Source organism: Podarcis tiliguerta (genome assembly GCF_965153285.1).
Source record: "Podarcis tiliguerta genome assembly, chromosome: 9".
NCBI classification, from domain to species: Eukaryota; Metazoa; Chordata; class Lepidosauria; order Squamata; family Lacertidae; genus Podarcis; species Podarcis tiliguerta.
In genome coordinates, this window is record NC_139542.1 from 42,246,220 (window position 1) to 42,258,198 (window position 11,979).

Consider the following 11,979-nt stretch of genomic DNA (forward strand, 5'->3'; position numbering starts at 1 on the left):
CATTTGTTCCTTTACCCACTTTCCCCTCTTGCCCCACCCACCATTGTCCAGATAGCAATGTAGCCCTCAGTCTGAAAAAAATTCCCCCAGTTCTTGCTTTATTATCTTGCCTGACATTTTGATTTTTTGATTATAAATTTATATTTATTGGCATTCATACATCTAAGCTGCATTTCTGCCCATTGAAGTTCCTAATACAGTGGTACCTCGGGTTAAGTACTTAATTTGTTCCGGAGATCCGTTCTTAACCTGAAACTGTTCTTAACCTGAAGCACCACTTTAGCTAATGGGGCCTCCTGCTGCTGCCGCGCCACCGCCACACAATTTCTGTTCTCATCCTGAAGCAAAGTTCTTAACCTGAAGTACTATTTCTGGGTTAGCGGAGTCTGTAACCTGAAGCGTATGTAACCTGAAGCATATGTAGCCTGAGGTACCACTGTAAAAGTAACCATGAATAAAAATGCATCATAAAAGAGAATAAACCTGCAGTCACAATTAGCAGAAAACCAGTATTTCAAACAAAAATGAAAAAGAAAGCTGGAACCAATCAAAGGCCTGGTGAGATAAAACAACAGTCTTTAACAGCACATCAGAAGGCATTTAGTGTGAGAAACCAAGGAGAATGCAGGAGCAGGGATTTTCACAAAATTGTAATAATAATCTTGTTCTTATTAACAGTAACATTTAACTGGTAATTAACTGTTGCTGGGGATAGTGGTAATAAACATAGGCTGGTTAGGTACTTACATTTTTCATCTGCGCCTTATGTTTCTTGAAAAGCTTTATTCATCTCCCCACCTTGAGGGCAGTAGCTTAGTGGCAAATTCAGAAGTGCAGGATCCCTTCATGGTCATCACAGCCATGCCTCCTCATAGCCATGTCCCTTCTAAGATTATACAACTTTCTAAGAATAAGAAATAAAGGGGGGGGGGAGTAGGCTGTATGCCGAGCCCATTCTAACCCCTGGATCAAGCAAATGTTGAAATATAAGCCAGGCTAGCTTCCTGATGAGGCGATTGCCTGGGTGATGGGCCATTAAGGGGAACAAAGGAAAGGGGCTCTGTACAAGACAGCAAATGGATAGAAAAGCATCAAGCTGGAGAGAGAGAGATGTTTGTTTTTTGTTGGAATCCAAGGCTGAGACTAATAGAAGAAACAAGACTCTTTGGGGTGTTGATGCTGAGGTGACAGGAAGTTTGGTGCTGTGTTTGTACAATGGTGGGAGCACCAGATTGGCTCTGCCAGTGTGCCCACTCAAGACTGGCCTCCCCATTGCATCACCCCTCTCCCAGTAAAAGCTAGAACAGCACCAACTCTCCCCTCCAGCCATGCTTGGCTCTTTGTCAGTTCTGTGGGTGGTGGGGCATGGATGTTCTTAAATGGTAGAGTAACTTGCACCCCACAAGAAAAGAATAAGTTTGGCTGGGGGCTCTTGGGGGGGAATGCCTTATGTCTCCACTACAGAGGCTTTTCTAAATTAAAGCTTGGCTTCCTTATACAGTAGTACCTTGGGTTAAGAACTTAATTCATTCTAAAGGTTCGTTCTTGACCTGAAACTGTTCTTAACCTGAGGCACCACTTTAGCTAATGGGGCCTCCTGCTGCCATCACGCCACCGGAGCATGATTTCTGTGTTTATCCTGAAGCAAAGTTCTTAACCTGAGGTACTATTTCTGGGTTAGCGGAGTCTGTAAGCTGAAGCGTATGTAACCTGAAGCATATGTAACCCGAGGTACCACTGTACAGTCAGCATTGCTTATTATGGATGTAACTCTCCATGGTCTCAGACTTTTCTGGTTTCCTAGTCCTGTCACCAAAGATGCTTTTTAGGTTTGTGTACCTCTGTAACCTGAGGTACCACTGTATGTGTTTTCATGCAAAATGAGGCTTATATAGCTCAACTTTCCATTTAACCAGGGAAGGGTGGGACAGGGAATGGCTAAATAATCGATTCTTAATGTTTTTCACAATTGGTTGGATCTGTTGCTGTGCAATACTGAGTGCTACAGTATATGCAAATGGGCCCTTTTATGGAAAAGTTAAATTAAGAAAAACACTTGCAACAATTACTTATCTATTGGGCAAATATACAGCTGTTGCTTATTTATTCTTCAGCTATTTCATTCTCTAATTTCCTTCACCAGGATAAATAATTTTATCATATTTCAAAATGTGTTTGCTTAATAGATTTCTTATTTAAATATTTACTGTGCTTCATAGTAATATTTCAGTGCTTCATCACTTATTTTAATATCAGCCGTATCTACGTACGTTGTTACTTTTCTGCACAAATAAGGATACTGTACTAGAGAGATACATTATTTGTCTTGATAACACAAGCTATACTTTTTTATTTTAAAAAAAAGCATAAAGAGGAATCCTTCTCTTCACTGCCGGAGCGGGTTATGACAAAGGAGGACATGTCCATCTACTGGCTGCCTCTGGTGGCCCCTATGCATAAGGACCGCTATGAAGGCCTCTACTGCAACCACGAAGAACATGGAGTTCCTACCAGTGGAAGCAAGCATATGGCTTTGAAAGGGGGTTTAGTGGGTGGGAGAGGAGCAGGGTTGTCCACAAATCTTCTGGAACCAAAGCTGCTCCATTCTTCTCAGCTATGTCAGCTCAGAGCATCTCTCAATCAATGGGTTGCATCTGACTAAGTCATATTCAGAGTAGATCCATTGAAGTCAGTTGGCTTCTTAGTCATGTCCATTGATTTCAATTGGTCTGTTATGATTTTGACTTAGTCATAATGCTGCAGTCCTTCACATGTGTACTCCCAGGCAGAAGTGGCTCACCAGATGGGATGGAGTCACTCCACTAACTTCCAGGCAGGTGGGTCACTATTGCTTACTGGGAGGGAAATAGTTGTTTCCTTTCATAGAATCACAGAAGTATAGAGTTGAAAGGGATCCTAAGGGTCATCTAGTTCAACCTCCTGCAATGCAGGAATCTCAGCTGAAGCATCCATGACAGATGGCCATCCAACCTCTGCTTAAAAACCTCCAAGGAAGAAAAGTCCACAACCTCCCAAAGGAGACTGTTCCATTGTCGAACAGCTCTTATTGTCAGAAAGTTCTTCCTGATATTTAGTTGGAAGCTCCTTTCTTGTAACTTGAAGCCATTGGTTCAAGTCCTACCCTACAGAGCAGGAGAAAACAAGCTTGTTCCCTCTTCCTGTGTGGAGAGCCACTGTGGTGTAGTGGTTAGGAGCGGTAGACTCGTAATCTGGTGAACCGGATTTTCATCTTCGCTCCTCCACATGCAGCTGCTAGTCACACTTCTTTGAAGTCTCTCAGCCTCACTCACCTCACAGAGTGTTTGTTGTGGGGGAGGAAGGGAAAGGAGAATCTTAGCTGCTTTGAGACTCCTTCGGGCAGTGATAAAGCAGGATATCAAATCCAAACTCCTCCTCCTCCTCCTCCTCCTCCTCTTCCATGTGATAACCCTTGAGATATCTTCTGTCAGTCTCCTCTTTTCCTGACTAAACATACCCAGCTCCTTCAACTGTTCCTCATAAGGCTTTATTTTAATGAGTTCAGTAACTATGACAACTGAGTGTAGTACCTCTGGAATTTGGAATTCTCTGGCCTGAGACTGAAAGGTGTGTGCATGTGTAAACATTCAAAGGCCGCTTAGAAAGAGATGCTCAGTCTGAGACTGCACTCTTCTTGTGCACGCTTATCAGGAGTGAAATCAGTGATATTTACTCCTGGGTAAACAATAACAAGTGGAGTCTGGCTTTGTTTTCTGTTCCCTTGACAACCAGGATTGTTACATAAATTCAAGAAATGTCTTATGGTGGCTAAAAGAAACCATTGCTATTCTTAAAACTGTTTTCCATATTACTCGCCTAATGAACACATGCAGTAGATTGCTTGGATGTTTTATTACAGTCAAGCAGTATATAAATTTCCTTCCTATGTGCATATAGGAAGCTGATATTTTCAGGGAGTCAGGGTAGGAGGGGGGAAGAAAAGCAAAAGAGAAGGCCGGTTGCACAACACCAGTATCTATGACATGGGAGTGAGAAAAGATAAACAATAGGTGGAAATTGATGGTCTAAAACAACAGAAGAAGCCTGAGTAAAGCAGGAAGGCAGAGAACTGAGAGGGAAATTGAACTTTTAAGCAATGGCGGAGGTTAGACCTTCATACAATGAAATATTGAAGGCTCAAATCCTTGGAAAGAAACTGAGAGGGAAACAATGGTGGCAGAGTTTTGAGTGAGCAGGGGGTGACAGCGTAAAACAAGATTTGAGCACAGTAAGAAGGGAGTTGAGAAAGTTTCTGTTGTGTTATCTTTTTGGTATTCGTTTCTGTATTGTACCCATTTCTACTATTTCTCCTTGTTAAAACTGTTTGTTGGTTGGTTGGTTGGTTGGTTGGTTGGTTTAAAAACAACATATCCGTTTTCCTCTGTATAATTTCACATCCCCATCTATTAGGTTTCTAAACCAGAATTTATGCATAGTTGGATAGGGAGATACCTCTTCCAAGGCAGAACCTGCTTCAACATGTGCAAGCCAAAAATCAGTGGGGGGAGGTGTCTCCTTCCAAAGCATTGCCTCTTTGCTTGCAAATTGGGTTAGTTAATCAATTTATCAATTGGACCTCATAAACTCATGAAAACAATGTGTCCTTTCCCTAAGTGACAACCCAAATAATAACCCAGTGCTCCGAATCCGGTGCATTTTGACATGTGCACAATGGATCCCTTCTTCTGCAGCTCTTCTAACACAACTATCTTACACTAAAGCCTCTGGATCACACTACTGGCTTTTATTTATTTTTACCAAAATATTAAGCAGGGAAACATATGCTTGTGATGTGCAGATTTATGCTGACGTAACTGATTAAATTATAAAAAAGGTAAAGGACCCCTGACAGTTAAGTCCAGTCGCGAACGAATCTGGGGTTGCGGCGTTCGTCTCGCTTTACTGGCCGAGGGAGCCGACGTTTGTCCACAGACAGTTATAGATTTCGTTAACTGCATTGCAGACCTAGTGATGAAAAAAGCAAAGTTGAAGTTGAAAGAGAGCCTCTGTCATAAACGTTATATGTAACATGTACATTACGTACACCTACACAAACCTACACATGATGTTTATCATCCAGTTACTTTATAACCCTTCTTTACTCACCAGTAATCTTAACTGTGCCTCTAACCACCCTAGTGTGATTTTATTCCCAGATGTTTATCTAAGTCTATGTAAAGGTTAAATTACTAAATTACTTTTCAGTGCCCATGACAGAGAGAAGAACAAGTAAATAATCACAGCTGTGTCAAGATGGATGACAGAGAAGGACTGCAGTGAGATTACTTTTCATATTTGGATACAGCATCTGCTGCAAATAAAGCCTGGCTTCCCCTTGTATAACCTTTTGGAGCATAGGAAGGGCTTCAGTATCTTTCTCACTAATTCATTTGAAGGAGGACAGTAGAGCTTATGTGGACAGCCACAGAAGTTAGTTCTTACTCTTCTAAATGTATGAAGATTTCCAGCTGGTAAACTGAAATTGCCGGTATCTGCTGTTTAAGCTGGCATTACCAAATTTCAAGGTAAATACCCAAAAAATGCTTCATGGAAAAATCGAGCCCCCCTTGCCCCATGCCTTCTTTTTCAACAGACATGGTTGCCAATATCACGTTAAACATCAAAAAAAAAGAGAAGACCAAATGTGGTGCAGGTACTAATGTACATATATAGGTGCAAATTTAGAAATAGTCGATGTGATTTAAATAGAAATGCAATACATCTCGTTATTGTAGGGAAGACTAACCAGGTGAGCTGTGTGTCTGCTCAGTCTGGGGTCCAGTTGCTAACAGTTGGTGGGCAGCTTCCCTTCCTTATGGTTCTTCTTACAGCACAACGGAAATATAGAAGACACAAGGCTGCCTTGTCTTGGATTTGTGGGGTTATTGCCTTAAGACTTCTGGCAAAAAAATTCTTGTGATTTTTTTGCTTTTAATTTCAATGCTGTCGAGTCGTTATTTGCCACCAAGAAATGTGTTCAATACATGCAGTGATCAGGCAAGGTGATGACTGCCCAGCATTGAAAGAATAGGCATTTCCATATGGAACGCCAGTCACCTAAACACAGGCTGATTGTTGATCACTATTTCTGCTTCTATAATGGCAGTCCTTCAAGGAAACAGAATGCCTACAGTAACGAGTTCCTTTGTGGTCTCGCTCACATACTATACAGTGAAAAGAAATGCAAAATTATACTGCGGTGGAAAAGAGAGACTCGTATTGCCTTGAGTAAATTATAAATCATCAAGAGGTACTTTAAGATCTTTTATAAAACGAACAAAATGACTACCTGTCAACTATGGAAAAACACAAATATATGTACAGAAAAACTGGCAGGTAGCTTCTATTATGAATCAAGGGCGTTATTATTCACAGTGGAAGAATCAATCATAATATATCTCCATAAGACTCTTGCTTTTCCAAGCCATTACTGTACGTCCTTGATTTCCCGTCCTGTCTCAATGGCAAAGCCCAGCCCTTCCAGCAAAAAAATAGGAACATTCCTCCTTCAGGGTATTTCCAGATGATCTGGGTTGTTGTTGTTTTTAATCTTGATTTGATTGCAGGGAAATTAGATGACATTGGCTGTTGGGCATTAAATCTGATTTGTTGGTGGTGAGGTGAGATGATGTTGCATCAAAGCTAATGATATATCACACTTTCCAGTGCGTTTCCTGGTCACTTTTCTTACCCCAAAAAGTCCAATCTTCTGGATAAGTGGGTTTGTTGTGCAAGACCTCCCAATCATGCGACTAGATCTCACTAAAAATAATGACAGTCTGGAATTGCCCTCAGGCACACATTTCAGAGATGTGTAACAGCAATAATTTTTCCCAGTTAGTGTCTCTAGAGACACTGTATTAATTTGATACATGGTGTTTAATTTTCATAAACACTAGAATATTTGTTTTCACTTTCCGCCCACCCCTGGGACAGGATGAGGAGATATAAAACAAAGACAAGCGACCTCTGGCTGGATGAATTATCTACAAGGGGCATTTCAACTATTACATCACTCCAATTGTTGATTTGGGGGCACCTTCTCCTAAAGAAGAACTTCATTGTTACAAAGCTCTCTTAAGACGGATAGCTTTTCTCTGTCTCCTGTAACCTTATTTTGTTGTATTTGTTTTAACTGGCACATGTCCTTAAATGGTGGGTAGTGCTGCAGCTATAATCATGCTTTCGTACTATGTTTTTATGCTACATAAGTTAGTTTGGGCTCAGCCACACTTCTGCTTGTCCTGAGGAAACCTGCTGTTTACTGCTGAAACGGAACAAACGCCAATCAGTTTTTTTGTGGACCAACATTTGTTCCAATTCAGCAGTAAACAGTTGGTTTTCCTGGGGAAAGCAATGGGACAGGCAAAAACAAACAAACCAAAACCATTCGGACCCCAAACCTCTCAGACTTATACTTTCTAGACATGGGGCAAACCAGAATTGTGGTTGAGCCCAAACTGACTTTTAAAAAATGATTATATAAAAAAATAATTTTATATAGATACATATAAATAAATGTTCTAGTTGTGTATTTTAATCTATAGTTGTAGAATATTTATTATCATTATATTTATTAAAGTTAAAGGTTAATAGGGCAAGTCAGAGAGCTTGATAAAATTTCTATTATTTCACTTCTCCTTTGTAAGCTTTTATATTGTCCATAGAAACAAGTATAAAGGCTGATGAAAAGCAATCATTCATGGAAACCAATTTTAAAGGGCAAACTTTTAATATGTAATCACTCCATTCTTGCTTGCATTTTTAATTATTGCTGCAATCAACATTCTTCTTTGTTGCTGATAATTCTGTGGCATAGTAAATATTGTGTTTAGACTCCCAGAAGAATCAATGAGTAGTTTTATTCAGTTCTTTTAACTACGCTGATTAAAGATAATCAAATGTAGTAGCTTTTCAATCCTTTTTCCTGCAGGGCAACAAGCATTTGCCTTTGCCATGACTTCTGTGTCCTGGGTTTTGTTTTCAATCTCATGAGAAGGATTTGTTTTTATTTTTAAGAAAAGGTTGTAAGTTGCTATTTCTTCCCTAAACGTTAAGGTGTGCTGCATATTGTGATTTCTGGGGCTGACTGACAAGTTGCCAATACCCTTTTGAGCCTTGCTTCAATTGTTCTGCAGACTACAGAGTGAAGAGAGCAGGTTAAGAGCCCAAACATAAGAGGTGTCTATGTGCGGTGCAGTGAAGCTTGGGTTGAAATTGCCTCTATGAAATGTGATTTGGAGGCATACTGCTATTGCATGTCCCTTTGGTACATGGGGTCCATTTTCCTTTCTCATCAAACTTGTGTTATTGAGTTCCAACTAGGATCTTTTTTAGGCATCAGTAAACTTTAAGCTAGTGGCTGATAAGCGCTAGGACAATTACTGTTTTGTTAGTGAATGTGACATATCTGTATACAGTGGTACCTCAGGTTACATACGCTTCAGGTTACAGACTCCGCTAACCCAGAAATATTACCTCGGGTTAAGAACTTTGCTTCAGGATGAGAACAGAAATCGTGCTCCAGTGGCACAGCAGCAGCAGGAGGCCTCATTAGCTAAAGTGGTGCTTCAGGTTAAGAACAGTTTCAGGTTAAGAACGGACCTCCGGAACGAATTAAATTATTAACCCGAGGTACCACTGCATGTCTAAGAGAGCTTCATACATTCATGAATGGAGTGATGACAGCTATCTTTCTAAATAACCTATTTCTTATGGTTATTTAAAAACAACAACAATACCTAAACATTGATCACAGACAACATTTTTTCACTTCCTTTATCTTGAACTTTGCCTTTGAAATAGCAGTTTGGGATTTAAATGACGTTGCTTCAAAATGGAGCACAAAGAAACCTACCTACATAACCCTCAAATCTTTCCACTTGCCACAGGCAGAAGGGGGGGGGGAGAGACTAATATTTGATCCCTCAGTAAGTAAATTGTACTCTTTAAAGCCAGTGTACCTTTCGTAGAAAACATAGAGGTCAAAGACGGTGTTTTCAAAAAACAACTGTCTTAAATGAGTCATTGAGCTGATCCTGGTGGAATCTGCACACATCTAAAAAAACGCTGTGGAAATGTGTGTGTTTTTTTAAGTTTTGAAAAATACATTGAATTTGGCATAGCTCACTGTCGCCATATAGTGTCACATTTGTATATTGTACTTTACAACATTTAAAACTTTTCATTTGCAGCTATATAGCTGAGTCCCCTCTTGAGACTCAGGCTGCCACTCATGACTGCATGACATGAGGACAGTATGAAACAGGGGTCTGTATAGATTTTACATAAGAATTCTGTTCATTGATGTATGGTAGCTATCAGAGCCCTTTAAGATTTCACATAAAAAAAAATTAAGCTTATTGTATTTTGTTCAGTACAAATATATGCAATGAATAGTTGATTAAATAAGCTGAAAGGGTTCTTTTATTAAACTTCAGAGCACTCTTCGATTAATAAATGTCCCATGCTTTTCATAAGGGGAAGGGTGGTTGGAAACTGGTGGCAAGAAGCCTTAACATTTTATAGGAAACCTATGGAAAATTCCTAGTGACTAGAAAATAGAACAAAATGAACCTTCCTCTCTCACACAAACACAAAAATTGAAGTCAGCACGATATATTGCACATTTTTATTTGTTCAATGGATTTATGGTAAATGAATACATTGTACATAATTGTGCAATTTATTCTCACTCTAATAATGTCTCGATGTTTTTAGTCTTGTAGAAATTCATAGACCGGTTTTATTTTATATGTGGTAAACAACTTTGCTCTTATGAAAGAGCAGCTGATAAATTTTTGAATAAATAAATGAGAGAAGGTGGTGACATCTTAGAGAGGTAAGAGTCAAGATTAAGTAGTCTGATACAGTAAAAAGTGAAAAGCAGCATATTTAAATGTATAAATGCAAAGCACAATGACAAAATGCCCATCCAACTCCCTCTGGGTGCTCTTGTCAATGTGTTAAAATATTAGGTGAAAATATTCTGTGCTTGCAAATCAGTTTAGGTATACAAAATAAATTAATTGGTTTGCTGGAGTCTCACTCCTAACACATCGATTCTACCCAAACTGGGAAAGCAGGGTGGACACCTTCAGGGAGTGTGTTGTTACAATAATGCTTTGTGGGCTGATAGGAGAAGGAAGATAAAAATAGGAAAGGCAACTGCATGCTTATAACTGTTCCTCATGTCAGCCTACACTATAATTTGAAACACCTGTGAATCAGCAAGTCCATGTTTTACCTGAAATAGCAAATATGTACCTGAAACTGGGAAGTATGATCCCCAATGAATGACCACATATGGCATTTCAAGAACTTGTAGCTACTCAAGGTTTTTAAAGTGGCTGTTTTTACCAATAGCAACTTAACACAGAGAGATCCCATTCACCCCGGTCAATGGCCCACAGGAAAATCTCCTCCCCTATGCCTTCATTCTTGCCTGTCCTTTTCTCACCCTACCCCTTTCTCATCTGTTGTCTGTCCTGGTTTATTGTTTAGCAATGGCTAGTAGTTTGCCATATCCCATATATGACCACTCAACTATTAATTTCTATGTATATTTTATGTTAACCAAAATAAAAAAAATCATTCCAGTAGCACCTTAGAGACCAACTAAGTTTGTTATTGGTATGAGCTTTTGTGTGCATGCACACTTCTGATTAAGCTGTATGCCAATCCTCTTAAGTAGGTAATGTAAGTAGCTGAGGAACTGTGGGTTGCTGACCATCCCCTCCATCAAATACCAAACAAGGTGTGAGGTAGATGGTCCATTATAATACCCAACGGCACCATTTTCCCCCTTCCTTCCAGAATAAAAATCACCTGAGCCGGTTGTGGAGGAAAGCTAGCATTTTCTTGAAGGGAGCAGATGGATGATGCAAGGCCTACATGAGAATCTTCTGCTGGCGGATGAACTGGGATGGCTGTCTCCTGCTCATTATTTCTATCATCTCTCATTCTCCTCTATCATTTGTGGTAAAGCTTCACCACCACAAGCACAAGCGTATATACGGTAATATTTACATCACAGGGAAATTCCAGGCAATGGAAAAGTTTTATTGTGGAGCATCTTGCCTGATGGCCTGAACATATCTGGGGTTATAGGAGCCTCAATTATTGTAGCACATCAACTCAACCAATTGCATGTACTGCTGCCATGAATAAGAACCTCTAACCTTGGACATGCTTGGTCATTTTTTGTTTCTGTGTGGCTGCTTGTCGTGGGGAATTCCATACAGGCCCATAGTAATCAGAAAATATTCTGTTGGTCAAATTCCGCTTAGGCTCTAGTGTGGCCTTTGAGAACGCAACTTTCCCCAGCTGATGGGAGCTGTAGTCTAAAATATCTTGAAAAATGCTGACCTATCATTATTACCTTTCTTGTGGAAGGCACACCTTATCGGTACTATATTCCTGCTGTCTTCCACAATAATTTTGAGTTGCTGAGTTGCAGGCTCAGAAAATTAATATAAGCCATTCCAATGACTCAGCCTTGAGTGTTATGACTCAAACGGTGCCCTTGCGGCACAGTCAGGGAATCCATTTCAGGAGCATCTGGTACAACTACTGGCGCTGCTTGCCCTGTTTTAATATTAATGGTGCTTCACAATCTGTAAGCAAAGCAAACAGAAGAAGATGGCTATCCAGGGAAGGGGGGTAGGTTGAGAAATAGAATTATGCAATATTAAAAATTCCATGCAATATTTAATTAACGTTAGATTGTTTTGACCTTATCCTTGAAATATTGTGGCAGGAGAATCATACTTAGAATGGCAGTAGAGCTGCAGAAAGGACGAGGACAGATGTGAGTCCAAAAGGACTCCTGTGCACTGTAATTGTGTCAATTACCGTACATGTTGTAGAATACCTCCACAGAAAAGGAGGAGGAAAAGCCCTGTGTTCTTCTTAAATCTAGCTTTTCCTCTAACAACTGGG